Source organism: Lichenostomus cassidix, chromosome 1Ab (assembly GCF_008360975.1).
Source record: "Lichenostomus cassidix isolate B80296 chromosome 1Ab, HeHo_3.0, whole genome shotgun sequence".
NCBI classification, from domain to species: domain Eukaryota; kingdom Metazoa; phylum Chordata; class Aves; order Passeriformes; family Meliphagidae; genus Lichenostomus; species Lichenostomus cassidix.
Window position 1 is genome coordinate 9,369,028 of NC_139481.1, and position 27,691 is coordinate 9,396,718.

A 27,691-nucleotide genomic window follows, 5' to 3' on the forward strand; every position below is an offset into this window, starting at 1 on the left:
CCACATCAGCAGGGCTAAGAACAGCTAGCTGGCATTCAAGAAAATCCAGGTTCAGATCTCTAGGGAAGGTATCATAAACATAATCCAAGGTTTCCATTGCAGTATTGTGTGTAATTAATATTTGAGGCAGAAACACTGCAGTGGCAGACAGACAGTTCCACTTAGGGCTTTTAATTCCTAAAAACTGAAGTCCCATCTCCCTCCAGCAGCCAGGGATGAATTTGGTTGGTTTCTCTTACAGCATGCCAGCTTTGGCTGGGAAGCATGTGAGCTTCCCAAAAGAGAAAAGGGCCATGTTTGCCATGGATCTGCCAAAAGAACTCTGGGGTGGAAAGAAGAAGGACAGACTGGCTTAATAGTCATCATAGAGATAACATCAGGCAGTCAAGCTGCTGACTCCAGCAAGAAATTTTAGGAACAGATCACTTCTACCTCGCCAGGCAGGAAATGCAACATCTCTGCATTTTGTACAGTGAAAAGTTTCCTACTTTGGCTGCAGCAGATATCCACTGGAGCAAGACATGGGACACAGGAGAAACCTTCTCTGTGGGCTGACTAGGATGGATCACAGTAGCTCCAACCCCAGAATGTCTCCTGACCCCACCTCACAACCTGCTGTGTGGGATATCATGCAACAGAACCAGAATTTCTGACTCGCTGCTGGAGTTTGCCCCATCCCTGGCAAGAATCTCCCAGCTTCAGATAACAAACAAGTACAGCATCAGCTCTAATGGTTTGTGCTTGGTTCTCACCCTTCACTCACACTGCAACGCCCCAGCTGTGAACTTTTAACCCTGAACTTGTTCCAGATTGTGCAGCAGACAAGTCATAGGCAGTAAATCCACTTTCAGATGAGTGTCTGAGCATAGGGGAATGGAGCTGTTCCCCTCTGTGCCTCACTGCAATTCATCTTCTGCCCGCCTGCAGCAATTCTGTCTACTCAAACGTGTGTTGGTAGCAGCAGCTCTGCTCAGCCGTGGCAAGGAGGGGCAGCCTAAAAAAGAGAAAGACCATGTGATGCTGTGGGAAGAACCAAGGATGCCTTCTATGACTTATCAGCCTGGTTTTGGAGAAATACTGGATTTGCCATCATTGCCTGAGAGCTGAAGCAAAGGTAAGTAACAGGCAAATAGAATGTTTGGATTTGGCTGAGGCTTCTCTAGAAGAGAAGTGATGCTCTGCTTGGCTTTCAGCACCAGCAGAAGTGGTAAGTCACCTATTCATGACCTGCACTAGACTAAATTAGCCATCACTGTGCAGCAAAGATCTGATAGCAAAAAGGGAATAACAGACCTGCTTGCTGACAATTTTAGTGCAGACTGTCACCTGCTGGATCACCCCCATTCACTTGGTTGGATTAGAGCTCTAAAATCCCAGGGCAGTTCCTTCTCTTTTTTGATACCACAGAATATTTGACACCTGAAAGTACATTGTTTGGTATCTAAATCAATGATGATAAATATAGCCACTTAAACCATATACAACATCCGGAGGGGTTTTTTTGCTGCATTATAGAAAAATATTATGCAAAAGAAACTGAGTTCAGACCAGAAATGGATTTTTACATTCCAGGGCTATTGCACCTGGATGCCTGCTGATTTCCATTTTTTCTTCTCCTCTTCCAGTGGCTAGACTTGTCCTGCCAGAGCCACCCTTGCAAGCACAGCACTTCCCTGAAGAACACAGAAGTTCACTTCTTTTATTTAATATTTTCAGTCTTTTATCAAAACATGCATCTGTGGCAAAGAAATAGTTTTAGGAGCTGCAGAGGGGTTTCTGACTGGGAGGAGAACAAAAGCCCTTGAGGCTGCACCTTCACCCAAGGCTGCTGCATGGATAAGCTCATCCTGGTGTCCTTCCTGCCAAGGGAGGAATTTACTAGTAGGAACAGAATTACAGGCAGAGTGAGCTTTGGATTTTCCAGGGAATAGCAGCTTGGAGTTCTCATGTACACTGCAGGCTTATAGAAGGCTTTTTGTTCGTGTTCACTGAAGCTTCCTATTTCCTTCCTGCTTTCCTAGGACCAGCTGACCTGAGAGCAAGAATAGCAGATGGAAAGCTTGCATATTAAGGATTATTAATGATCTGTCATGCCCTGGACTGCAAAAACTTCAATTTTCGTTTTCTTTTCAAACATACCCCATATCCTGATGCAGAATATATTTTCTCTAGCACTAAAAGGAGGGCAGGGGGTGGGGGGAAAGGGAAGTGGTATTTGAGGCCCAGAAAAGGGAAGGGCAACCTGATGGAAACAGGGAAAAAAAAAAACCTAAACAACCACAGCTTTAAAAGTGAACTTTTGTATTTTATGGAACCAGTCAGAAAGAGGGAGTACTGAGCAAAACCAAAGTAATATCAACTCTGCCCCATTTTATTTATCCCATTCACACAGAAATGATTGCTTTGTTCTGTGTCATATTATGACAAAAAAGGGAAAAATTGTCCATTTTCAACTCAGCATTTATATTGACCTTATAACCAGAGCTATACTTACAGCCCTGCATAACTTTTGAAATATATTGGCAAAGAAGAACTTCAATTTTATTTCATTAGATTAGATTAGATTAGATTGAGGCAGCATCACTACCCATGGAGCAATGTCCTCCTCCAGCATACAGCCACTCACCCAACCCACTAATTCCATGATCTTCTTCCACTTTCCACCTCAGAATATACCCTTGAGATAGCCATTCTGGCCATAATTTTAAACTGAAAATCAAATCAAAACACCTCGATTTTTTTAAATCCCTGGTGGTATTTGGGGAATAGTGTGGCAGTCCATGTTTGCAAATTGCCAGCCCTGGCTGCACACAGGAAAAGTGTATCGAGCTTTCCTCCTTGGCTGGAGCTCTGGGTTCCTAAAACCTCTGGGTGGAGTGACCCAGCTTTGTCCATTATGGAGCAATATAAGAACAGAGATATTTCTAAATGTGTTACAGCCAGCCTGGGTGGATGTGGATATAAGGAAAGGTGTGATCTGACTTCTTTCATTTTGGCAGTAGCTTTTTCAAACAAACAGATGTGGAAGCTGTCCCAGAGGAGGCAAGATGGATATAAAGGGAAAATTCTCAGAGAGAAAATACAATATAATTTTAATGTGCTTTAATTATATTTCTTCATTGTGCTTATCTATTTTTCTCCCACTGCTTCATCTCACAAGGAAAGTTTGTTTCAATATGCTTTCCTGAAAGAGAATAGAAGAGCACACATTCTGATTAATGGGAGTGTAATTCCCCACTTTCCAGGATGTTCACATTTGGTTTGTCTTTGGCTTCACAGTCTCCTCATGATATTTCTCACATTAAGACTAAAACTAGGTTTTCTATCTTGATTTTTATGATATGTATCACGCCAAAAGTATAAGAAAATTCCCCTTAAAATGGGAAGAGACTGTGAGCTCTGCTGAGAGGAAATAGTTGTTTCCAGGAGAGACAAATCAAAGAAGAAAACCCCCGTTTTTTTTTAAAGATGGAAAACCTTGAGTTTTTGTTTTTCCTCACTAGTACCAACAGTGCCAGCGGCTTCCAAGTGCCTTGGGACCCAGCTTAGCCCCGGGCCAAACCCGGCCCCGGTGCAGCCCAAAGCCAGCCCAGCCCAAACACAGCTTAGCCCAAACCCAGCCCAAAGCCAGCCCAGCCCGGCCCGCCCGGGAAAAGGCGTCGGGCAGCGACACCCGGTGGGGAAAGCAGCTGCACGGCCCAGGAGAGCAGCCCTGCCTCGGTCAGGAACCTGGCACTGTCACCCCGGGAGAGCAGCCCTGCCTCGGTCAGGAACCTGGCACTGTCACCCCGGGAGAGCAGCACTGCCTCGGTCAGGAACCTGGCACTGTCACCCCGGGAGAGCAGCCCTGCCTCGGCCCAGCCTGGCACTGTCACCCGGGATGAGCTGAGCGCTCCCCTGCAAGCCCCCTGTAACCCGGCGCGGAGTGCTTGGCTCTTCTGCCTGGGAAGAGTCTGCCTGCCCGAGGTGATGTCTGTGTGTGTGAAACACAGACTGAGCTCTAGAGAACACTGAGGCACTGAAAGCTGGCTGAGTGTCTCTCCTGGCACTTGTCACTGTGCCAAATCTGAAATTAAATGTGGGAGATCACACACTGGGCATTAAAGTGTGTTTCTGAGCAGTGCTGCTACCCTTGCTTCCTTGGTTTAGATGGAAGAAAAACTTTAATGTGGCTAGCACAGGTCTTTTCCATGAGAATTCTTTTTGTGTTTTATAAATAAAGATAAAGTTTGGATGTTATTAAAAACAGTGTCCCAAGATCTGGACGGTGCAGGCCTGGCCAATCAGGCCTAGGGGGAGGTTTCTGACTGACCAATCTGGGTGACCTTTGAAAACTCTATATATATGATGAAATCAAAACAATAAAGGTCTTTCCTTCTTGCCACTGAGAACTGAGTTCTTTACTCTGCTAGCTGCTCAACAGCGACACTTTTATTTTAAGTTACCAAACGATGGAGCTTTCCCAGACTGTTTTGTCTCATTTCCTCGCTGTGTATTGCAATGCAGTGAGTGGTGGGGCACGGTGAGGCTGGGGGGCAGAGAGGCACTGCTGTTCTCCTCCTCTTTGAACACTCTGGCTTCCCCCACTCCTCCGCAGGGTTTGGCATTGATGCTTCAGGGCAGCAGACATGTGTGACTGGGTGACACCTGCTGGGATGCCGGGAAAGCCACGGAAGGAGCCTTTGCTGGGGAGAAGGCTTCTCCCCGCAGTGCTCAGGGGTTATATCTCACTCAGGCTCTCACTCTCTGTGCTGCAGCTCTGCCCATCCAGACCCTGACTCGTCATGAGTCTCTTGGCTGTGCCTGGTTAGGCTCACCCAGCCAGCTCTGCTCACCTTGCACAGGTACCGTGGGCTGCCCTGTGCCCATGAGGATGCTGCTCTGGGCTGCTTGCTCTCCCTCCAGCTCGTGGCTCCCTTCTCCTGTGGAGCAGCCTGCTCTGGTGGCACCCAGGCTCTCAGAGACTTCAAGCTGTGCCATGAAGCTTATAGTAAGAAAAGTAATCCTGGACTGGATTTCTTTTGGTACACTGTGTGGAGAAAATCCATGTCCTTTTATTTTTCTTGTTACTTACAGTCACTTCTTTTTTCTGACTGGCAGCCCAGCACAGTTCAGGTAAAGACACTCCAGTAAAGTCACTCCAGTCTCCCACTACCCTGCCCTTTAACCAGTTTGGTTTAAGACACTGCAGGCTGTGATCTGCCCTGAGTGCCACAGATATGTTCCACAGCCTGTGAATCAGCAAAACATTTGTGTATTGTCCTCTTTTCTCCCAGCCTTTTCAATAAGACATTACGAAGTGCTTCCCTAAGAGCCACTGAGACAAAATCCCTTTAAGCAAATTTTTCTTAATTTATTTTCTATAAGAATAAACCCAAACCACAAAATGTGTAATCTGGATTAATAGTGAAAGATGAGAGAGGCACAGATGAAAAAATTCATATACAGCTGTCTCTGGAAAATATTTTCACATTTGAGTTGAATTTCCAGACACCATTTATCTGTTTCAGGCTCTTGAATTATCTGTAACTGTACATTCCTGTTTGTGAGGGAGATGATTCTGTCCCACCACTCCACTCTGGTGAGATCCCACCCAGAGTTTTCAGTTTTCAACACAGGGAAGACATGGATCTGTTGGAGCAGGTCCAGAGGAGGCCACAAGGATGGAGAGAAGGCTGGAGCACCTCCTGGGTGAAGATAGGTTGTGAGAGTTGGAATTGTTCACCCTTGAGAAGGCTCTGAGGAGACCTGATGGTGGCTTTTCAGTATGCAGAGGGGGCAAAGACAAATGGAGAGGGACTTTTAACCAGATCCTGTAGTACAACACAAGGGACCATGGTTTTAAACTGAAAGAGGGGAGGTTTAGACTGGGCATAAGGATGAAATTTTTAATGATGAGGGTGGTGAGGTCCTGGCACAGGTTGCCCAGAGAATTTGTGGGTGGCTGCCCCTGGATCCCTGGAATTGTCCAAGGCAAGGCTGGATGGAGCTTGGTGCAACCTGGGACAGTGGAAGGTGTCCCTGCCCATGGCTGGGGGTTGGACTAGAGGATCTTCAAGGTCCCTTCCAACCCAAAACATTCCATGATTCTTCTGTGATCCCATTTAATGGCTAATTACTTAAGGCCCATTGAAAGAGTTTCAGTAACTTCCTAAGTGTTTTCTTCACACATGTAGATAAAAAGATTTGCTTAGCAGTGCAGCTGAAATGGATGTGAAGCCACCAGAGCTCAGCAGAGGTGAACTCACTGTCAGGTAACTCAGCCCAAGGGAAAGTTTTCATTCCTCCTGTTCACTGCTGACATTTGGAGTGGTATGAACACATCCTTGTGTAAGTGTGCATGGGGTTTGGGTTTTTTGCTTTGCAGAATGGAAAACTTTCATGAACTTCAAGCAGAAAATATATACAGTGTTTTTACACAACTTGACACACTGCAGCTGGCAGTTGTGAATGCAAAAATGTTCTTGAGTGGGCAGTGTGGGACTGCAAACCACAGCCTGAATGAAACCAGCTGAATCAAGAGGCTCAGAGGCAGACACAGTTGCAGTCTGTGTTGGTTAGTTTTCCTCACGGTCAAATGGAATAAATTCTTTGATCAGGATTTCTCAAAAAAGCAGTATTTTAGCAACATCTCCAGTCAGACAAAATCACTGTATCAGAATGAAAAGCACCCCAAAGTGAGCTAAACTGTCATGATTTGCACAGCTACTAGCAAGTGGAAGAAGCCTTGGTGGATAGCACTGATGGCAGATCTATAAGCCTCAATAATTAAAATATTATGAATTTATTATTTTGTGTGAAATTAAGAAATAACTTCCTAAGGAAAATGTGGGATAAAATCTTTGATTTCTTGAGAGAGAACCTTGGTTTCTGAATTTTGGGATATCCATTTCAAGCAGTCCTTTTGGGACTTACTACCTTTTTTAAAGATCAACAATAAAAGCTGTTTTTCCATTTAAGTTAAAACCAATCATCCTTGTGCATAAGGGTCTTTTCCTCTGAGACAAGAGATACTGAGTTTCCAATCTTCCTGCTTCTCTGGCATTTGTTACTCCATTAATCACAAGACTTAGCACTCCTGTAGTGCTGTAAATCTCCAAAACTCCCTGCTACCATGAGGGACTTCATTCTGTAAATGAATGTAAGTGGGTGAATCAGTGGGCTTGGTGGAGCCCTGTGGAAAACAGCATTCCTGGGAATGTCAGTGGGTCTGAGGCCTGGGGTACAGTCTGTCCTGATAACAGTGTTGTCCTCTACATGTTTTTCCAGCTGGAAACTCCAAGATGTAGGTGATGGCAAAGAAGAGCCAATGTTGTCATTCCAAACAACCTTTGGAACCTCTGGTCACTTAAAGGGGAAAAGAACTCTTTAGTGAGCATTATGACTTGCTTGGTTGTCCTTTGAAACTGCTCTTTGTGAGGGTTACTTCATGACACAATTTACTGACACAGAGACACAGAACACCTGTACCATCTTGCTCACCATGAAAGCTGGTAAGGGGTTGCCCACTGATGTCATTCCAGCTTTGCTGAATACCTGAAAAAATCCTTCTTCAAGGGGATATGAAATTGAAGTGAAATGTCTTTTTCTCTCCAGACCAAATTGCTGTATTTTATCTCTTTGGTCTAAGGTACGTTCAGACACGTTTTCAATCACACTGAAACTGAATTACATTACAACTGCCTTGTCTGGTGGTGTTTTGCTTCCTGGGAGTTGTAGTTTAGGTCCCATTTTGTGCCCTAGTTTTGGTTTCCTGAAGAACAACCTCTCCCCTCTGGCTGGGCTACATATAGGGAAAATGTCCAGCAATGCAGAAATGCAGTCAGGTAAAACACTTACCTTTGCTTTAACCCAAAATATTTTATTCAAGGAAAATTGTCTTCAGCAATCCATTGAAAACTGGGAGAAAACAAGATACTGAAATAACAGAAATTCCCACAACTTTGAAACTCTGTTTTTAATTTCTCCCCATTCCCATTCTGTGCCCAAAAGTGCTGTGCCTTGTTGCTTCTTCTCTTCTTCAACATAAATAAAATGCCATGTTCAGGGTGTAGAGGGACACAGGCTCTGGAGATCAAGGTTAGGTTTTAGGGATTTTTGAGGAATGATGCTGAGTGTTCACATTCATAAATGTTCAAGGCACAAACTCTCACTTTCAGAAATAGCTTGCAGTCAGCAGTGTCCAACAAACTAAAAACAGAAATTAGGGTCTAATTAGTTCTTTCGAGTAGACTTTCTATTTTATTTAATTAGTAGAATATCAGGTGTAAGTCAACTTCTGTGCTAAAGTCTCAAGACAGATGTGGTGTGAACTATCTGAATTTCAAAGTGACTTTCAAGTTATTTTAAACAGAAATCTGTGTGTCTATATGTAAGAAGAATTTTTGTTGGTGGTGGTGTTATTAGATATCTGACAGCTCCTAGGATTTCCAGCTGTCACTGTTTCTGGTAGGGTTGTACAATTTTGGAGAGCGATTTTTTATTTTCTTAAGACATGGTTAAAAAAAGAGAAATATGCAATAAGTTCTATTCACTGAATAGAGATGCTGAAAATGTTGAAGAGATTTTCTGGAAGCTGCCTGAGATTGGCTTTAGAATGGATTCTTTAGATTAAAAAAAATCCAGGTTATAAATAAGTATTACTTTTCTGCATCTAGAAGGTTCAGGGAACAACAACACTATTAAGAATAACACTATTAACCAAGCCATACCAATAATTTATATGCAGGTTATATTTATCATGTGCTGAATGTCATCCACACACATGGGAGGATGCTTCTCCTTTCCTGAGAATCTTACAGTCACTGGCAAAGAAAAAACATTCTATTTGCTAAAGGCTGAACAGGCCCTTGAAACATCTGCATGCTGTTAAACAATCCAGAAAATAATAATGGCTATAAAAATAAGGTAATGAGCTGTAGCTTCCTCTATTCCTAACTTTAAAGATACAGAGCCCTTTCCCTACAGTCACTGAGCCTTTTGTTTTTAAAGATCAACCTTCCCATTCTGGAGCTGGGAACAGACTGATTTTTGTGCTTGTATCACAGCAGGGAGAAAAGAGCAGCTTGCTAAGAGCTCTTGGTCACTGCAGCCTGAGCAAGATGTACAACTTTTCTTCTCCTCAGGAGGAAGAACACCTCATTTCCCACATCCAGGCTCACTCCCAGTGCTGCTTTCCTGCTCTGCCAATAGATATTTCCATGCCAGTAGGACTGACAGTGATGGTTTTCTAATGACAGCATTTGCCCTCATGCCCTAGAGGTTCTGCCTTGTAAACTTGTTTTGAATACTAAGATAAATTCAGCGCATTTGTGACAGGAGGAAGGATGGTCTGGAGGACCTTGAGGGGTCCCTGCTGGACTGCCAGCTCCAATCCTAGCCCAAGGGCTATGTGACAAATAGCATCTTTTACCACCTTAGGAGATGAAGTGGCCAGCAATTTGACAAGTAACAAATCAAAGTGTGTTTCCCCTCACAAACTCCGTATGAGCACCCCAGACATTCATCAACCATTCAATTTCTCAACCCTTTCTCCTCACAGAATTCATTGGGAATTTTCCCTTCTTCCCCTGCTGACAAACCATCTCTAGCACTACCCAGATATCTCGGTACTACTGCTAATGTGAGCAAGGCAAATTCCAAATGGGGCCTAACTTAAATACAGACTTCTTTATCCTCAGGCCAGTGCTGTAATCTCCTGAGGATTTTAAGGAAACATTGTGATGACTCAAGGCAGGACCAGCCTTATTTGCCTGTTGTGCTCTCTGCTCAGGAGCTGGAGGGCATCTGGGTAGGTGAGCAGCACTTTGGACGCTTGTGAGTGTAGAGGGGGATTTTCCTCCCTCAGGGAATTTCAAGGCAGAGCCCTGGGAGCAAGCCATGAAGCAGAAAGATGCTCAGGACAGCTGGCTGATTTAATAGAGAAGTTTTGGAGAGCTCAGGGACACATCATGCCATTGTAGAGGAGGACAGGGAATTTTACAAGATGCATTTCATGCTCTGACAAAAGAGAAGTTACTTACACAAGCATTGCTTAGGGTCACAAAACAGACCCAATATTCAGTTTGAGATAAAGCCAGCAATGGGCATAAAGGCAATGGCTGGTTGAGGAGAGTTGTGGAGATATCCTGGCTTCAGTGAAGCTTCCCTATAGCATCTCTTACAGCACTGTCATTTGGAAAGGAGGAAGAAACAAAAGGACTGCTGGGAAAATTGGTTTCATTGCCTGACTCACAGGACAGTGGTCAGCAGCTCATCACCTACCTCGTGCTGGTAATGGGGAGCTCAGGAGCCAATACTGGGATTGATTCTATTCAACACCTTCAGCACTGATGGAGAGGAGAGCACAGAGTGCACCTCAGCATCTCTGCAGGTGACACCATAGTAGGGAAAGCAGCAGAGACAAATGCCAGTGCCTCAATCCAGAAAGACCTCAAAATCTTCAAGAAAAGGACCAACAAAGACTGCAGTAAGAACTCACGTGAAACTCCACAGTGGGGCAGAACTGCCCCACATATCAGCAGCTGGCTGAGCAGCAATTCTGCTAAAAAGGACCTGGGGTTATGGTGGATGCCTGGTTGACCCTGAGCTGGCAGAGTCACTGCAGGCAGACCATGATAAGCTCCTTCCACCTCCTCCTCAGTGCAGCTGGGCCCACACCTGGAACAGAATGTCCAAAGAATGACATGGAGAACCTGAAGAAGGTCCAGCAGAAGGCTCCCAGATGGTGAGGAGCCTAGAGCTCATGTCTTATGAAGGGAGGTTGAGAGAGACAGGAAAGTTTAGTCTAGAGAAGAGGAGGCTGAGCTGTTGTCTATCAGCTCCCCACAAAGTACTGGAAAGGCAGAGCCAAACTTCTCCCAGGAGTGACTGAAAGGAATAGGGAGGGCTGTAGCTGTACCTAGATGTCCTCCTGTCTCCTGGAGAGACCTAGAGCCTGTGCTATAACCTTGTCTCTGGCCCTATCTCCTCTCCAAGCCTTCTGGATGGATCCTGAAGCTGGTTCATCACATCACCTGGTTGAGGGCTGTTAATGCACACTGTTCAGGTCTGTGACTGACCTGGGACTGTGCCAGAGTGTTGGAGCCATGAGGGCACTGCTTGTCCACTGCTTGGCCTTCAGCTGCTGCCTTGTCCTTCCTTGGGGAGCAGTTCCTTCCCACACCTCTTGCTGATCCTTGGTGTTTCATGGACCTTTGTTTTCAAGGCCAAAACTGACTAATTGTATGGTACACTCAGACTTTCCCTTCAGCACAAGGAATAAACCTTTATCTGGTTGAACCTTTGACCCTAACAGCCTTTCACTGACTGACTGTATCTAAATGCTTCTGGGGATTATTTTGCTTCAGGTGTTTCCCTCGGTTAAGTAGAAGGTGATGTTCATATCTTACTGGATTTCTACTTGGAACTTTTAAAACTTTTAGTTAGTAACTGTATTACAGAATTCTTTGTATTTTAAATTATATTTATTACAGGATGACTTCTACTTGCTTTCAATCTTGATACTTCATGCTATAATTTATCTTACTGTTAAAACACACACACACACACACAAAATCTTATTCAGTAGCTGTTGCAGCAATTGATTTGAGCATTGTGAACAGTCCTTATTCCTTAAAGAGAGCAAATCTGGATGCCCAGCAATTGGCTAAATGTGACATTAACCATGTGGCTGCTGATCAAAGATGCTTGAAAGTGGAGGAAATCTGTAAATTTCCAAAGTAGAATCAATCTGTGCTGAGTGAATTATCATTTTGGTGTCATGAAGCACTGATGCCTGAGGAAATTCCATCACTTCTCTTTTCCTTCATATGTGTCTCAGAAAGCCAGAAGAGAGCAGCACAGAGACAACTGAAGAAACAATTGCCTCTCCAGAAAATGGGAAGATATACTTTCCTGCAAGTATATCTTACCACACACACACATATATATATACACATACATATATATATATAAAAAAATATATATAATGAGTATCTTCAAAACTGATTTAATTCACTGATAGAGCCCAGGATAGCAACACAATGTTTCTCTCTCTTCATAAATGCTTGCTTTCTAAGCACTGTTTCCCTGATTTTCCATGGAAACAGGCAGCATGGTGTGTACTAAAGGCCAGCCTCATGCAGATCACAGGGTGCTAGATCAATCCCTGAATTATTTCCATGGGAGTTCCAAGTGTCCTCATCATCCTCAGATCTAAATTGTTTATTAAGATGCCACCATGGGCAGAAATTCATGCAGTGTTTCCTCTGCTGAAGTCTCATTTACAGCCTAGAGCTCAGCTTAGGAAGCTCCATAACTGGGTACTGATGGTTCCAAAGACATACTGAGCTTTAGGCACCATGGCTTTAAAATCCCATTTTAGAAAAATGAAAATCTCAGCTGAAAAATAATGTGAGCAATACTTCACTGTTGCGAACACAGCTGAACAGGTAGGGTTTGATGTGTATGCCTAAGGAGGAGATGATCTTACACAGTAGGTAACAGTGCAGTTACCACTGTAAGGCTTTGAGATGGGACATAAACCCATTTCTTTGGGGCTTTCCTCTGTGCATTTGGGGTGTCACCCACTCTCATGTGACAATGCTGTGTTTTGTAATATGTCACGCTATTGGGAAAATTCCTAGAAAGACCAACATCACTTTTAAGTGCTTTAATCCACCACTTCAAATCCAATACCTACCAAGGTGACACTGCTGCTTTGACAGCTGGCTGACTGTCAGGAGGACTCAGTAAAAGCCGGGACTGGGGCCAAGGATTTGTTTAATTCCTATTATTTTTAATTACATTTCAAAAATTTATTTTAAATTTTGTTTTCATTAATTTTTAAATTTTAATTGACTCGGGAGAGGCCCCCGGCGAGGCAGCGCCTTCCCGCGGCGGCGCCAGGTGGCGCCATGGAAGCGTGATGGGGACAGTGCCGGGACATCCCGGGACACACCCGGGACACCTGGACACCTGGGCATCCCGGGGACACTGCCTGGATACACCCGGGATACTGCCAGAACACTGCCGGGACACCACCCGGACATCCTGGGGACACTGCCTGGATACACCCGGGACATTCCCGGGATACCACCTGGACATCCTGGGCACACTGCCGGGATACACCCGGGATACACCCAGGATACCGCCGGGATGCAGCTGGGATACTGCCTGGACATCCTGGGGACACTGCCTAGATAAACCCAGGACACTGCCGGGGTACTGCCTAGACATCCCGGGGGGACACTGCCTGGATACACCTGGGACACCCCCGGGATACCGCCTGGATACAGCTGGGATACCGCCTGGACATCCCGGGGACATTGCCGGGATATACCTGGGATACTGCTGAGACACCCCTGGGACACTGCTGGGATACTGCCTGGACATCCTTGGGACATTGTCTGGATAAATCCGGGTTAGTGCCGGGACACCCCCAGGACACCCCCGGGATGGTGCCTGTAAGGGACACCTGATGCCACAGTGTTGTTTTGGGGAACAACAGACTCTCGGGTGTTGGTCACTTGTGACTGTGCACTGCTGCTTTCCAGTTCCACACAGGCCCTGGGGCCTCACAGGTCACACACGTCCCTCCCCGACATCCCCCAACACCGTCCTCTCCCCTCTGCCTGGAGAACACAAAACTGTGTTTTTCCCTCTCAAACTGGGCTGCATCAGTTCTAAACCGGTGGAGAACCTGTGGGAGAAATGAATGGTGGGTCTGTTTTAGGGAGATGGACTTTGATGCAGTTCACCTTTGGGAGGGGGGAAAGGACAGAACAGGTGTTTTTGTTTCTCTACATTGGAAAGGAAAACTCATGTTTCATGTCTGTGCCTACCCACAGACAGCTTTTCCAGCCCCTCTGCTCCTGCCTCACACACCATGCTTGTGGCTGCCATTGCCTGCTGTCTGTTCACCTGTGCAGGCCTTGTGTTTTGCTGTTTTCTTACCAATTTTAGTTTAAAGCCTCACTCCACACATTTCCTAGGATCAGAGTCTGCCTTCCTCACACCTCTCACCCCCTGGAGAGGCAGTTTCTACCAAGCTGGAGCAGTTGATCTGTCACCAAAACACGAACGACCTTCCTTGTGGGATGGTGGAGCAGAGCAGGCCCAGCGGGGTTGCACAGCGCCTTCACAGCCCACAAATCTGTGTGTTCTTCTTTCTGTCAGAGGCTCGTGGGGTGCTGCCTGTGAAGTGCCCCATGTCAGTCCATTTTAAACAGTTTGATCTTACTCTGAATTGTTTATGGGATGCAGTTTCCTCTGTGGGTGTTTGTCTGGAGCTGTGTCCTGCAGCATGAGCGAACAACGAACGATGGTTTTTCTCCTGCTCTGGAGCAATGGTTCCTGTGTGCCTCCAGTGTCACTGTCAGTCCAGCTGCTGCCACTGCCATCAAGAGGAGCAACCCAATCCTGGCTTCCTACTCTCTGCTTGCTGTCACCACCCTTTGTGTAATTGCACACTGATCTGATCCAGCTCAGAGCCAGAAAAAACAAAAAGTGCAGGAGGGCAGGGAGGGGGGATGTTAGTTTTCAGTGGGATCAATTCCATGCTCCAAACACTTGCATAAGCGAAACAGAGGACTTGGCCTGGGCACAGGAACAAACAGCGTGGGCACAGAGGGAACACAGTGTCCATATCAGCTAAAACTGGTACTGGTAACTTGTGTGTCAAAAGATACCCTGAGGGCTCTTGACATGAAAGTAGTTGAGACATAATCTTCCACACCTAGACATTCCTGATCTTACCCAGTGAGCTAGAAATAGAGGAGCTGGCAGTGGTGATAACAACACACCTTCACAAAGTGGTATTTTTTTCCTTGGAATACAACACTTTTTACAGGAAGGAAGGAAGGAAGAAAGGAAGAACAAAGATCACAAACCAAAATGCTCAGTTTTTAAAATACAGCCATTCTGTTCCTGGATTGTTTTTCTAGTGCTGCACCATTAAATGGAGAAATCTTTTCCACTTCCCTTTCCTCTCTCCTCTTCCTGTTGCAAAATGCAGATGGACCTTAATACAGATGGACCTTAAAGAGAGGGGCGAAGGGGAAAGGTGCCCTGTTGATTCTTGTGAAGATGTTGCTTTTGTTCTTTCTTTGTTACTGCATTATAGGATGCAAACAGATGTTTCTTCTCTTCTTTTCACTGTCTAAACACAAGGAAAACAGCACTTCTGCAGATGGTGCTAAGTTCCAAGGCTGGAGTCATCTTTATCGCAAGGCAGTTGCACTGTGGTGGATACTTTGATGAAATCTGCATCCAGATTCCTGCAACACCACAGCTCAGAATTTAGTTGGATTCTGTTTCCATTAAAAACTTACAATTTTCAAGATTTCCTAAAATCATTAAATAAATTAGTAAAAAGGGGGATGGGAAACATACATGTTCATCTGCCTGCCTTTCCTGCATGCAAAACAAATGCATGCTCACTTGTTTCAGAAAAATAATTTGCTAGAGATCTGTCTACCAGACAGTGGTTCACATTTAGGGAATACCTTCTGGAGAAGATTAAATGCTTTGTCTCATGACCAAAAATTTAAAGAATTTTTGAAGAGTGAAAGCAGACAACAGACTTTGCTATTTATGGTAAAGTTTGTTGCTGATTTTGATACAATTGTTTGTAAGTTGGGATGCTCTGTTTGCAAGGGGAAAGCTCTCATTGGGCAGGTACAAGTACCAGAGTGAACACTGGTTTTGTGAGCAGCAATGCTGAGGACAGCTGGTATTGGCAGTTTGGAAATGCTGAGTCTTGCTTGGCCTGGGTCATCAGTACCCTGGTAGGAAAAATTCAAGTCTAAATTAATATGCTCACATAAACAGTTATGCAGAAGTCAAACCTTGAAAGCATTCACATTAACAGTCAGTCTTGTTTCTCATTCAGCAGTTGCGTTTCTCCACAGGAAGTTCCTGAACGTTTGCAGGGAAGTAGCTTTGGCTTTTATTTGGAGCTAATTTCTGCTAACAGAAATAACCTTTGTGCTTTTACTTGCTCATGCGTAAGTCTGGAAAATTATGATTCCTGAGCAATTAACGTGGGTTAATGCAATAACATTTCTTGCCCAAACAGCTGACAGTGGCCAGGTGCTCCTCTGAGGGTGCTTGGTGCCAGTGACCCTTTTCCCCTCACCTCAGCATTTTTGGATGGAGTCATTTGGCCCCAGAGGCCACGCCAGAGAGGCTGATTCACTGCCCAAGGCATCTGCTCCTTGGCAGGCTCCCTGGATATCTGCATGGGTGGCTTTTCATGCTGTCACAAGGCTGGGTACCTGGGGGCACAGTGGGGGAGCTGCTTTGCTGGGATTTTTATTCCCTTTTGGTTTCCTAGAGCTTCCTGAATAGACAGAGAGGCATTTTCTTTATAAGGAATTGTCTGTACATCCCATGTGTCCCTCTATTGTTCAGGCTGAGGGAAACTGCACTGCCACAGGATCTTTGTTTCCGGCACCCCTGTCTCTCTCCCTGTACACAGGCTGAAGTCATAACCCTCTCCAGGAGTCTTTAACATTGGTTACTCTAGAAGCAATTGTATTTTTGTAGACAGCTGTATGTAATTTCAGGTCTGTGAGGGAATGAGTGATGAATTTAGAGAAGCAAAGCTACTTGAGAGACTTCACCCTATTTGCTGGAAAGAAGTAAGGAAAGTTTGGGGAAAATAAAACAGCTGGAAGGCAGGGAGACATTGCAAGAAGTGAGTAGTTGCAAAATGAACCTTATAAGGGAATAGATGCTTGGCCTTACCAAGTTTAGAGCACTAGACCTAGAAAGGCATCCTAGATAATTGCATTTCACAGCAGCTTGAGTCAGAGAGCAGGATGAAACAGTTTTTCAGCATTTGTAATAAGCTATGAGCAATTGTTGTTTTTAGGAACAGAGTAAAGAAGTTGTCCCCTGTTGTCATTCACCTTTCTTTCTCCTTCCTCAGGCTGATCTTCTGCCAAACACTTTTCCTCACTGGTCCCAAGGCTGAGCTGCCCTAGTTTCAATCACAGCTTACACACAGTCCCTCCCAGTGTTTTCAGTGAGCAGACGGTGGCACTCAGCACTGGACTTGTGAGCTCAATGGCTTTTATCTGCTGCTCGTTGCTTCCTAGGAAGTGTTCCCCTGCCCTTCCCAGGGTTGCTGCTGTGGGCTGAGACCTCCACAGACTGCAATCACTCAGGGGTATCTCTGGCTCAGTGAAGGTTGTCTTCTTGGAGAGTGTCTCTCCAGCCATGCCCTTGATATTTTCACCCTCCACATTCTCCTAATGCTCCTCTTCACTTCTCACAAGTCTTCTCCATGTTTTTCCTTCACCTCCTCACCCATATCCAAACATGTCTCCTCACTTATCTTCTCTCCTATCAGCTGCCACTCAGGCTTAAATATGTTTGAGGGGAGGTGTCATGCTCTGCTTTGGTTGGAGTTTTTGCTCGCTGTGGACTGATCCCATCTGTTTCAAAGCCTCAGGAGGTGGCTGTGCCTGGCCCAAGGCAGTTCATGGGCTCCACAGGTCTCCCCCACAGACCCTGACATTGAAACCCTCCCAGTTTTGCCCAGCACACCTCTTTTTCCCAAACTCTGCCATTTTTTCCCGATTTACTTCCTATTTGTCTCTGCCCATCTCTTGCATTGCTGTCTTCTGTCTCCAGGTTATCTCAGGATTCGCTTGCAAGCAACACTAATTTTAAAGTATTGGTGGTTGTCTTGTACAAACTACGTACTGGAAAAGTGTAGGGTTTTTTCTCCATTAAACTCTTGTTCCTGGAATCACCTGATTAAACTACCACTTTATTTTTAATGTGAACTCACAACTCTTGTGCTTAAAGAGGAAATCTTCAAAATGTGAATTGAAGAAAGCGAATTAAAAAGAAAATACTACAGGACTTATTTTTGTGTTTTAGCTTTTGGAGGCAGTTCATGATGTGTAAGCCCTAAGGGTTTGCACTACCATGGAAGGAACTGCTTCTCTATTGTGTCTGTATCTGCAAAATCATAATAATCTCTGCAACTCTCTTGTGTTACACTGAATCCCAGGATGGGTCAGGCTGGAAGGGACCACAGTGGGTCATCTGGTGCCACTTCTCTGCTCCAGCAGGGCCATCCCAGAGCACACAGCACAGGATTGTGTCCAGATGGCTCTGGAATATCCCCAGTGAGGTGACTCCACACCCTCTCTGGACAATTTGTTCAGTGCTCAGTCACTGTCCAGGACAGAAGTTGTGCCTTATGTCCAGGTGGAGCTCCCTGGGCTCAGTCCCTGCCTGTCCCTCTGGTGCCATTGCTGAGCAGAGCCTGGCCCTGCTCAGAGCCTCCCTGCAGCCAGGGACAGCCAGGGCTGAGGCTCCTCTCAGCTGGGCTCCTCTCGAGGCTGAACAGCTCCAGCTCAGCCTATTCTCTTAAGAGAATAACTTACATGCCTATCAAAAATGATAGTTTACATTTCAGCACATTTTTCTCTGCTTAGGTCACAGCCTACAGTGCTCTACAAACTAATAGTCGAATCCATGCACAGTGATAAGAATGGACAAACTGCAAAGCATGGTCTGCAGCAATAAAGAAGAATCTGTATTTAAAAGAAAAAATGCCACTAATGTTGCCCCTTATAAAGAGTATAACGGAAAATTAAATTTCTCAGAATCTCTGAAAGTGTCAGCTCTTTATTTCGAGTCTCTTCTGCAAGACACTTTTCTTAAGAAAATCCAGCTCTGTTTTTTCCCACAACACTATCTTCACCTTCCTTTGGCAAATTTAAAAAGTTCAAGCACAACTCAGCTGCTCACTCATTTCAGCCCCTTAGTTTAATAACCTCAAGACAGCCAAACCTGTCATCTGCTAATGCTAAAAGCTCTACACATCAGACACTGTTGACCAAGAAACTAATTTCTTATTCCAGGGGTGACTCCAGCTACACTTTAGACTTCCTGGAAGTCTAGACCATGGAAATGGGTTTTTACATCCATGTTTTGCCCTCAAGATTTCTGTCATATGCTGAAGCCTTGACCATCCAAACAATATAAATGTAAATTTTATTCACAATGTATCAGGTAGAAGGTACACACCAGGCTGCTTTCTAGGGCTACTTTTTGCTGGATAAAAAACCACCACAGCTCAGCCTGGGGCCTTGCAGGAGAACATCAACACAAGGGTAAGTCTTCATGAATAAACATAATGTTGTCAGATTTTCCCTACTTTTACTGTGGTATTGTTATGATTATACCTGTGGAAACAACCTCTGGACAAGGCAGGTCTGTGTTCCTTTACTCTCTGCTCAAAGCCAGCTCAGAGGGTTGTTTACTTGTGATAGCCCCAGGGGTGTGGCAGCCTCACCTTGTGTTTCTCTTGGGTTCCTTGGCCTCCCAACGCCTTCGGATGGCAACACCACCCCTTCCTGCAGCTGTGGGGGGTGATTTGGGAAGACAGATGTGAAGGCATGGAGAAGTGTACCTGGGTCAGAATTCAGCTAAGCTGCTGCAAGGCCACTTGGGATAGAAGCAGAACATTCACCCACTGAGATGGGTCTGTGTAGTTTGTTTGGATGTGCAGAGAGAGAAGCCAGCCTTGAAGCTGAAGTATGGAGCTGTGTGCTGCATGGAGAAACCACCTTGAAAGGTTGTGTATGAAAATGTCAAGCTGTCGAGGGGTAAATTTGCCACTCCCGGTTTTTAAAATTGGGACATTTGATTTGACACGGTTTCATGAGTCCGTGTGTCCTCAGTCTGCCATCAACTGACTTAAAATCAGTTTAATTCTGAGATATAAACCACACCTAAAATAAAAACAAAAATTTAAAATAAAATAAAATACTCAATAGATTATGTATCTTCTTAGTCTTTAGTCAGAAATTACTTCCTCTGTGCTGTAGGTGTGGTCCATTACAGAACTACAGAGGAGCAGAAAAAGCTTTTCAAAGATGAAGCATGAAGGGGAAGCTGTACTGTCCTGAGTTTTACATGCTGACAAACAGATCATTAGTTCCAGCTTCTGGAGTCAATTAAATATGGAAAATAATCTGTGTGCTCATATTAAAAAAAGAAACAGTAAGCAATGGCATGCTTTGGAAACTTTGGGAAGTTGAAGTCAGGCTTGCAGTTTCTGAAGCCCTGATTCACGGTTCCTGAATGTGTGGGATTGCTGATGTGGTCAGAGATTTGGCCCTTGGAGCATGACAGGCAAGTCATCTCCTGGCTCTCTGATGAGCCCTGTCTTGCTTGTGCTGCATATTGGGAGCCCAGAAACTCCATGTTCCCAGTGTATGGGGAGGGCTGTCCCCGTTTTGTTATTTCTTTTTTTGAACACCTCAAAAGATATCCAAGCCCTGCTTTCTACCTTACTTTTTCCTCACCACCCATCTTCCACATAGACCTTGCAGCAAGTCTGTGCCTTGGCTGCAGATGTCACCTAGCCCTTCCATGTCCTTGCCAATGTCCAGGCTGTTCCCAAGCAGCAGTCATCAAAGGAAGTCTTTATTTCCAGGGGCGGTTAAGTGACTAACCCAAGATCAAACAATTGGTCAGTAGCAGAGGCAGGAACTGAAATCAGGTCTTCTGACTCAAGTTTCTCTTGGCTGCAACCTCCGGGTTACACAGCAGAATTCATTTGTGCTCCAAGTTTCATCAGGTGCTGAGACAAAACTACATTTTCTTTCCCTGAGATACCGTATCTGTGTCATCCTGTTCTCTGCCCACTAGGAAGCAGCTTCTTAGCATTTGATTTTAAAAAGGGAAGGCAAGCAGGAGATGTTTCTAAGCAGTTGCACTCTTTTGATCGATGAGAGAGGTGAGCCAGAGTGTGTTCCAGTGACCTCCTACTATATAAAAGCTTGGCCTGCCTGACAGGACTTCTGGCTGCCGAGTCGCTGTGAGTCACAGCCTTTACTGCTTGGGTTTGATGCGGATTTTTACACCAGGCACTGCAGAATTGAGGTGGCCTCTCGAATATTTGCATTGCTTGGCAAGCAAGGGTAGCCGGGGGTGGATTCAGGAAGTTCTGGCAAGGGCAAGCACAGCTGGTGTTCAGGTCTTTGCAGGGCTCCTTTGTGTGTGTGTGTGTGTAGGAAAATAGCAAGGCCCCTGGATTTTTTTTCCAGCCAGGGTTCCTGGGAAAGGATGAGTAATCTGGAGATTTCCTGTTACTTTTGGAGAGACGAATAAAAACACTTCGCCTTTTGGAGGAATCTTCTTGGATCTTCCACTGTCCCAGTTTTTCCCTGAGTGTCACAGAAGGCTCCTCCCTGGCCTCAGCTTTGTTTATGGCAGCAACACGAGCTGTGCTGTGCAAACACTCTGCTCTGCCCTTGTTTGCCTGGGCAGTCCAGGATCCTTCAGTCTGCTTCAGGAGCTAAACTCCACATAAAGCAGAGGTACCAGTGGCCAAGCTGTGCCAGGCCTGGGATGCTGGGAGTGTTTCCCTTTCATGTCTGAGAGCATCAGCCCTGCCAGGGAGGGACTGTGTGGCCGCAGAGTGTTTGCACAGCACTCACCATGGCTGGGGTCAGGTTCATGACTGAGTCAGCGGGTGCTGCTGCAGTGCGAATGAGTAAGTAGGAATGACAGAAGAAATGTGGGGGTTTCCTGTTGGCAGAGGTAGAAAGGAGTGAGGTACCTCAACTCTGAAGTTATTACTATTTATTATTTGAATTGCAGTACTCCCTGCAGGCCGCCTTCAGGGACAAGGGCTCTGTGGTGCAAGGTACTTGCATGCAGCAAAGGCAGAGCCATTCCCCACCCTGAAAAAGGGTGTTCTTCAACTGAGGCAAGTTGTTTGAGCCCTTTGAGAGCAGAGCTTCAGGGACTGGAGTGTAAAGCAAGGGGTGCTGCTGCAGCCAAGAGCCATACACAGGCAGTTTGGACATCAGGTGTACGTCCAAACACCTGCTGCTATTATTTCTATATTCTTGACACCACTATTTGGCCACGACTTTCTCTAACTGGTATTTCTTGATGTGTGCTTATGTTTCATGTTCTAAGTGCTTTACAAATATTATGTAATTAGTAAAATAACCCTCTATTTGCGCAGGCAATTGCACAACCACATGTTCAAAATTCAGCCTTCAGAAATGCAGCCTCAACTGAAATTTCCTTATCTGCTCCTAACTCTCCCAGCTGCTCTTCCCAAAATGATTTCTCATCCCTGCAACCCCAAAACCGACTGTGATGATGGTAATACAATGAATACAGCCTGGGCAGATGAACTGCTTTCCTCTGCAGTGTAAAATGTAAGGCTGGTAAAAGAAAGCAAGGACTGGTAGGGAGTATGTGTTTTGAATCCAGTATGGCTCCGTTTGCTAAATATGCTGGCTTTTAGTGGAGAAAAATCAGTGCAAAACAAACAGCTGCATCCCCCAGTGCCTGATCTCCTATTGCTGTGATAGATCCATGTGTGCTTCCCTTTCTCACAAGCTTTGGTGTTGGGGCTAGGGAAGGATTTATCCCTGGGACTGCCTGTATGAAGTATGAGCCACAAAGCTCAAGACTTCTCTCCCTACCAAAATCCAGGGTTTTTTTGTTTGATTTTGCCTTTTTTTTTTTTTCTCTTCTCCTCTCTCTCAAAGGTTAAACGGTTCCCACAGGGTGCAAGAAAGGGTTATTGAAAGCAGCAGGTCCACTTTTGAATATTGCACTTCTGGTAAATCTCTGATCCAGCATCTAGTGGTTAACCACTGATACAGGAAATGACATTTAACGTTTTATCACTCAGCCAGAAATGGAAGAACAAGGCAAGTCTGTATGTGGTGAAGATGGATCATTGCCTGCTACCTACCCCTTAAAGGCATATCATGCCATTTAAAAGGAAATGTTTTTCAAGCAGGGACTTTTTTTTCCTTCTTTGTGTACCTTCCTGCTTAAGGCAGACTAAAAACCTGGAAAACAAATCCCCTTCTTCCCCATCCCGCTCCCCCCGAGGTTTTGCCTGCTAAAATAGGGGTTATGGCCTTATAAACAACTTAAATCCTCTTTCCTGCTCTTTTGTATCTTTTGGAAGTGTATCTCAGGCCCTGGAGGAAGCTGGGCGGGGGGAAGAGGGGTGGGCGAGTAACCAGTGCTGGAAAATTTGGGTTTCAGTAGGTGGCACTCGCTGCCCTGACTCAGGGCTCAGCTCTCCCGGGCATGATGTGCTGCTGCCTTTAGTCCAGGCAGTCCCGAGCGAATGTGCTAAAGCGGCAAAGGAAAAAAAAATAATCAAAAGACTGGGCAGGAACTTCAGCAATGATAAATTGTTGAGGGTTATTGATTCCTGTGTAACTGCATTGGTTTACAGCAGCAAGCACCTGCCTGTTGTCATCACAGCAGCCGTGCTTTCTGTGGGAGCTGCTAAAACTTGCTCTGATTGCAGAGTGCATGTTCAGGAAGCGAGCAGGCGAGCTCAGAAATTCAATGGTTATGTACAGTTAAACTAAAATTCAAAAGGCTGTCAGATCTGCCTGTATAAATTCTAACAGTTTTAGATGTTTTCATCATACATGCTGGAGTGAAAAAAAACCCAACAAAAAGATGCAGCACGGCACTTTCCTTCTGCAAATAGGCTATGTGGGCAAACACTTCGGTTTTCCAGCTGCTCCAGAGGCCATTTTCACCTAATGACATAATGTGAGATGTTTTCCAAAGACTGAGCTTCACAGATTGCCAAAACTTTCCTGGAAGTGAGCACAGAAATGCATTAGAAAGCAACATATTAAAGGTAGATCAGCCCTCCAGAGAGCCTCAAGAAGCAAATTCTTTAGAGAGCCAGTGAGTGGTGGCAGCAGCAGAGGCCTCCATGAGCAGTTCAAAGGCTATGGATGAGGGCAGCTCTCCAGAAGTCCTGCTGTTCTCTGGCTTGGCTGGAGGTGAAGCTAGATGATGGGATGCTGGAAAGCTGGCTTCCTCAGTCCTGCAGCAAGGATCTTGGATCCCATCAGCCAGAGCCTACCAGCACAGCCCTCCTGTAGCTGAAACATTGGCTCACTCAAAGTGTTTGAAAGCCATTCTTGCAGCACCACACTGGTAGCTCAGGAAGAGAAAATCAAAATGTGTATGACCTAGAGACAAGCTCATATTTGTGTTCAGGTTGGATCTGATGTGTACTGGAAATGGGAAATGAGGATCTGCAGTTAAACTGTCAGTTGGAATCAAAACCAGAGAAAGTGTAGTTGTAAGTCTCAGCACACTCTCTGTTCACTTGGAGTGTCCATTCTTCAGCATCCTACTTATTTTTCCAGTTGTGAAGACTTGCTTAATACACAATGCAAACTGAGAAATCTGTGGAAGCAGCTTGGAGCATGTGGATAAGGGCTCTGCAGAAGCACACACACACCATCCACAGAGCAAAGATGCACATACATGAAACCAGGATTCCAGCCCTTAAGGCTGCATATTTTTGAAAATGTTATGATGTATTTTGTACAGCTGAAAGCCCACCATGCTGAGGTATCCTGATCTATGTGGACAAATCTCTTCTCTCCAGCCTTGCAAAGCAGTAGGACATTGGTCCTGCCAGAAAGTCTGCAGAGACTTGAGCAGGTCTTTGACCCTTCTGAAGGTTTGCCAGCAAACAGTGACTGTCAGGATCAGAGCCTTGAGCTACACCTTGGGAAGTGCTAGCGTTTATCTCTGTACTTGATTGCACCCAATTACTTGCTAGGAACATGTTCTTTGAAGAAAGATCTGGAGCTGAATCCTTCTCTCATTGTGACTCTGCCAGCTGCCGTCCCCAAAGCTATTTTTAATCAGACAAACTTCTCCATCCCTGCCAAAAAAAACCTCGTAACAATTAATAACAATAAAATGAAGGCAGCCTGGATAAATGAATTGTGCTGGCTCTATAAATCAGCAGCAAAGGCAGCTCAGGAAGATCAGTGCTGCATTGTTAATGTGCTGTCTTCCATTTTGCTGTAGCCTTGGTCTCCTGGTTCACACTTGGTTGTGCTGCTGGTCTCCTGTCGCAGGTAGGCTGGCAGATGGGCAGCAGCACCTCTGCACAGCGGGCTGCTTTGATTTGCCTTGTTGTGGATGTGAGGTGCGTATGAATGATCCCCTTTACGTGCCAGTCATGTTGCCCTGCTAAGTTCATTAATTCTGATGACACAGAGCTGCACCCCAGGCAGGCTCGGTGGTTGGGTTCACTCCCGGCACTGTCATGTCGCAGCCTCTGGTGTGATAATTTGCCTGCAGGCACGTGTGTCCCTGTGCTGTGATCCTGTCACAAGCTAGGCCATGCTGGGCTGGATCAGAGTGTGGACAGGAGGCCTCCAAGGACAGGCTGACACCGAAGCCACTGCAGGCAGTGATGCCATGAAACAGGAGGTGGAACTGTGAGCTTTGCCAGCAAAACCCATGGCATGCTGCTGGATGCCTGCTTGCCTGGGTGCAAGCTGTTGTTGCTTTAACCATATGTGGTAACAAGACATGGCTGCACAATTTTCTTAAAAAAAAAGAAGGAAGGAAGGAAGGAAGGAAGGAAGGAAGGAAGGAAGGAAGGAAGGAAGGAAGGAAGGAAGGAAGGAAGGAAGGAAGGAAGGAAGGAGGGAGAGGGGGAGGGGACGGAAGGAGGGGAGGGGATGGAAGGAGGGAGGGGAGGGGAGGGAGGGGAGGAGGGGAGGGGAGGGGAGAGGAGAGGAGAATAGGGGCACAAATCCACAAGTCCAAAGGTACTGTCCTGGCCAAGTCCCAGGCTGGGTGTCTGCATTTGGTTTGCTTCTTCCTGCTGGACAATGTATTTATTTCTCCTCAACCCTGGCTCCAAACTGTTGATAATATTGCTCTTCAGCTGTAATTTCCTATTGCAGAGCTGGAGGCCTTCTCTGTGGAGGAACTGCACAGTTTTAAGTGTTCTGGAAGGAAAGATAAATAGGAAATGGAAAAAGAAGAGGAAAAGACAGAGAAAAAGTAAATAAGCAAACAACCCCCACCACTTCCAGCATAAAACCTGTCTGCCAGAAGAGCATGACTGTTTTACAGATGGAAGAATAATTGCCAAGGTGATGTTCACAGGACCCTGGGAGGTGAAAAAGGTGAGGTGAGTGGCAAGCGCATCAAATAGGCAACTGCAAGGCAAAGCAGCAAAAATTCATCTGTGCCTGCCAGCTGGGGAAGCAGCTAACTCTGAAACTGTGTACTCAGAAAACTCTTACTTTGCTCACCTACCCAGGGTGTCTGATTGTCATCTATGACACAAGTACAAATCTATTTTGGGCAATAGTATTAATGTAAATGGGTGAGTATGCAGGTATGCACCGTAAGTGCATTGCTGTGAACACTAAAGTTGAGCTGCTTCTCCTGAGCCTCTCTGAAACTACCCATGGACCTTTCCTAGCCTCTGCCAGACAGCAGCCACCAAGGTGGGGTTTTAAGGCCAGAGATGTGGTGTCAAAATTATCCTGAGGCATGGTGTCTACAAGTTAAGTCTGTAGACACAGACTTGAACACAAAGACGTGGCAAACTAGCTGAGTCCTCATCTTGCATGTGCCAAATGGGTTTGTATTGGTGAGCTGGTGCTCTGGAAAGGCAGAAATGGGTATGCAATCTCCTTCCCTGGATATGCAGCTCCTTCCCTGAACACTTTGATGGTTGGTGTCTTTGGTTGGCAGAGGTGCTGAGAAGACCTCAAAATACTAGTCCCAAAAGGAATGTGACATGACCAAGGTTGTCTGTATGTTTTAAGAGATGAAAACAGGGTTTTTTTGTGAGAGTGGTGTAAGGCAAGCTGCTCTGATTTTGCCTCAAGTGCTTTGCACAAGTGGCACTGCAGCAAGCTCTGCACACACATCCAGATGCTGTTGAAGTTTCTGTGCAAGCTCTGGGCAGCCACACGTCACCTCTTCTTTGGAGAGTCTCAGCTCCTGCCATCAGGTGAGGAATTCACACCATCCCCATTCAGATTAGCCCCAGATGGTCATCTCAGCCCCAAGGTCAAGGCCACCCTGCAACACCAGGACTGGGAGTGTTGTGGTCTGACTACAGGCTGATGTGGAGCAGCTCTGTAGGCACAGAGCACAGGGTTCAGGGACAAAGTCAGGCTGACTGACCATGTTCTGCAGGGAACACCCAAGCTTTATTCCTAAACTTGGTATGGTAAATTTATGGGAATGAGCTCTACCAACATGAGTTCCTTGCTGTTGGAACTAGTGATGGTGGTGGCTTTCCACTGTGAAACAGAGTAAGCAGCACTCCAATGAAATCCATGGGTGATCTTGTGGTTGTGGTGTATTCACTGAAACACTCCATGAGACCTTTAATAGTGGTTTGAATTTTAGAAAACAAGCAGAGCAGTAGAGGAGGAATAAGGGTAGATCTTAGAGCTAGGCCTTGTGTGTTGTGCAAATGTAATCTTTCACTGCAGATATCTAAGTGTTCTGATGGTTTTAGTAATTACACTTTAATTTATTTTTTTTTTTAATGAGAAGTGAAAAACACATCAATGCTGCACTGGGAAAGACTGTGAACACCCTTATAAACAGGAAAGCGATATGAAGCAATTCAAGAGAGATAAAAGAATGTCTAGAAAACAACAATACAAGTTCCAACTTGGAAAAATGCAAACTGGAGAAAAACAACTTGAAACTCAAATATGCAGCAGGAATAAATTGTGTTGAGGAGATCTAGGAATGATAGCAGCTGGCTGATTGGAAGTGGTATTTCTTAAGCTGCAGAAGTGGGCAATGCGTGGGAAGGCACCTTCTTACATGTGGGAAGGCAGAGCATGTGGAATATTGCCCTGAGTCCTGTGTTCTGCACTTCTAGGCA

At 45.5% G+C, this 27,691-nt stretch overlaps 1 long non-coding RNA gene across 1 annotated transcript; it reads left to right on the forward strand.

Annotated features, from left to right (window-relative positions):
* The first annotated feature begins 858 nt into the window (after nucleotides 1–858).
* On the forward strand, nucleotides 859–11,274 carry LOC146442906 (uncharacterized). The gene is made up of 3 exons (XR_014849497.1): nucleotides 859–1,114; nucleotides 7,270–7,493; nucleotides 9,051–11,274. It is a non-coding gene; the product is annotated as an uncharacterized LOC146442906 (long non-coding RNA).
* Nucleotides 11,275–27,691: the final 16,417 nt, after the last annotated feature.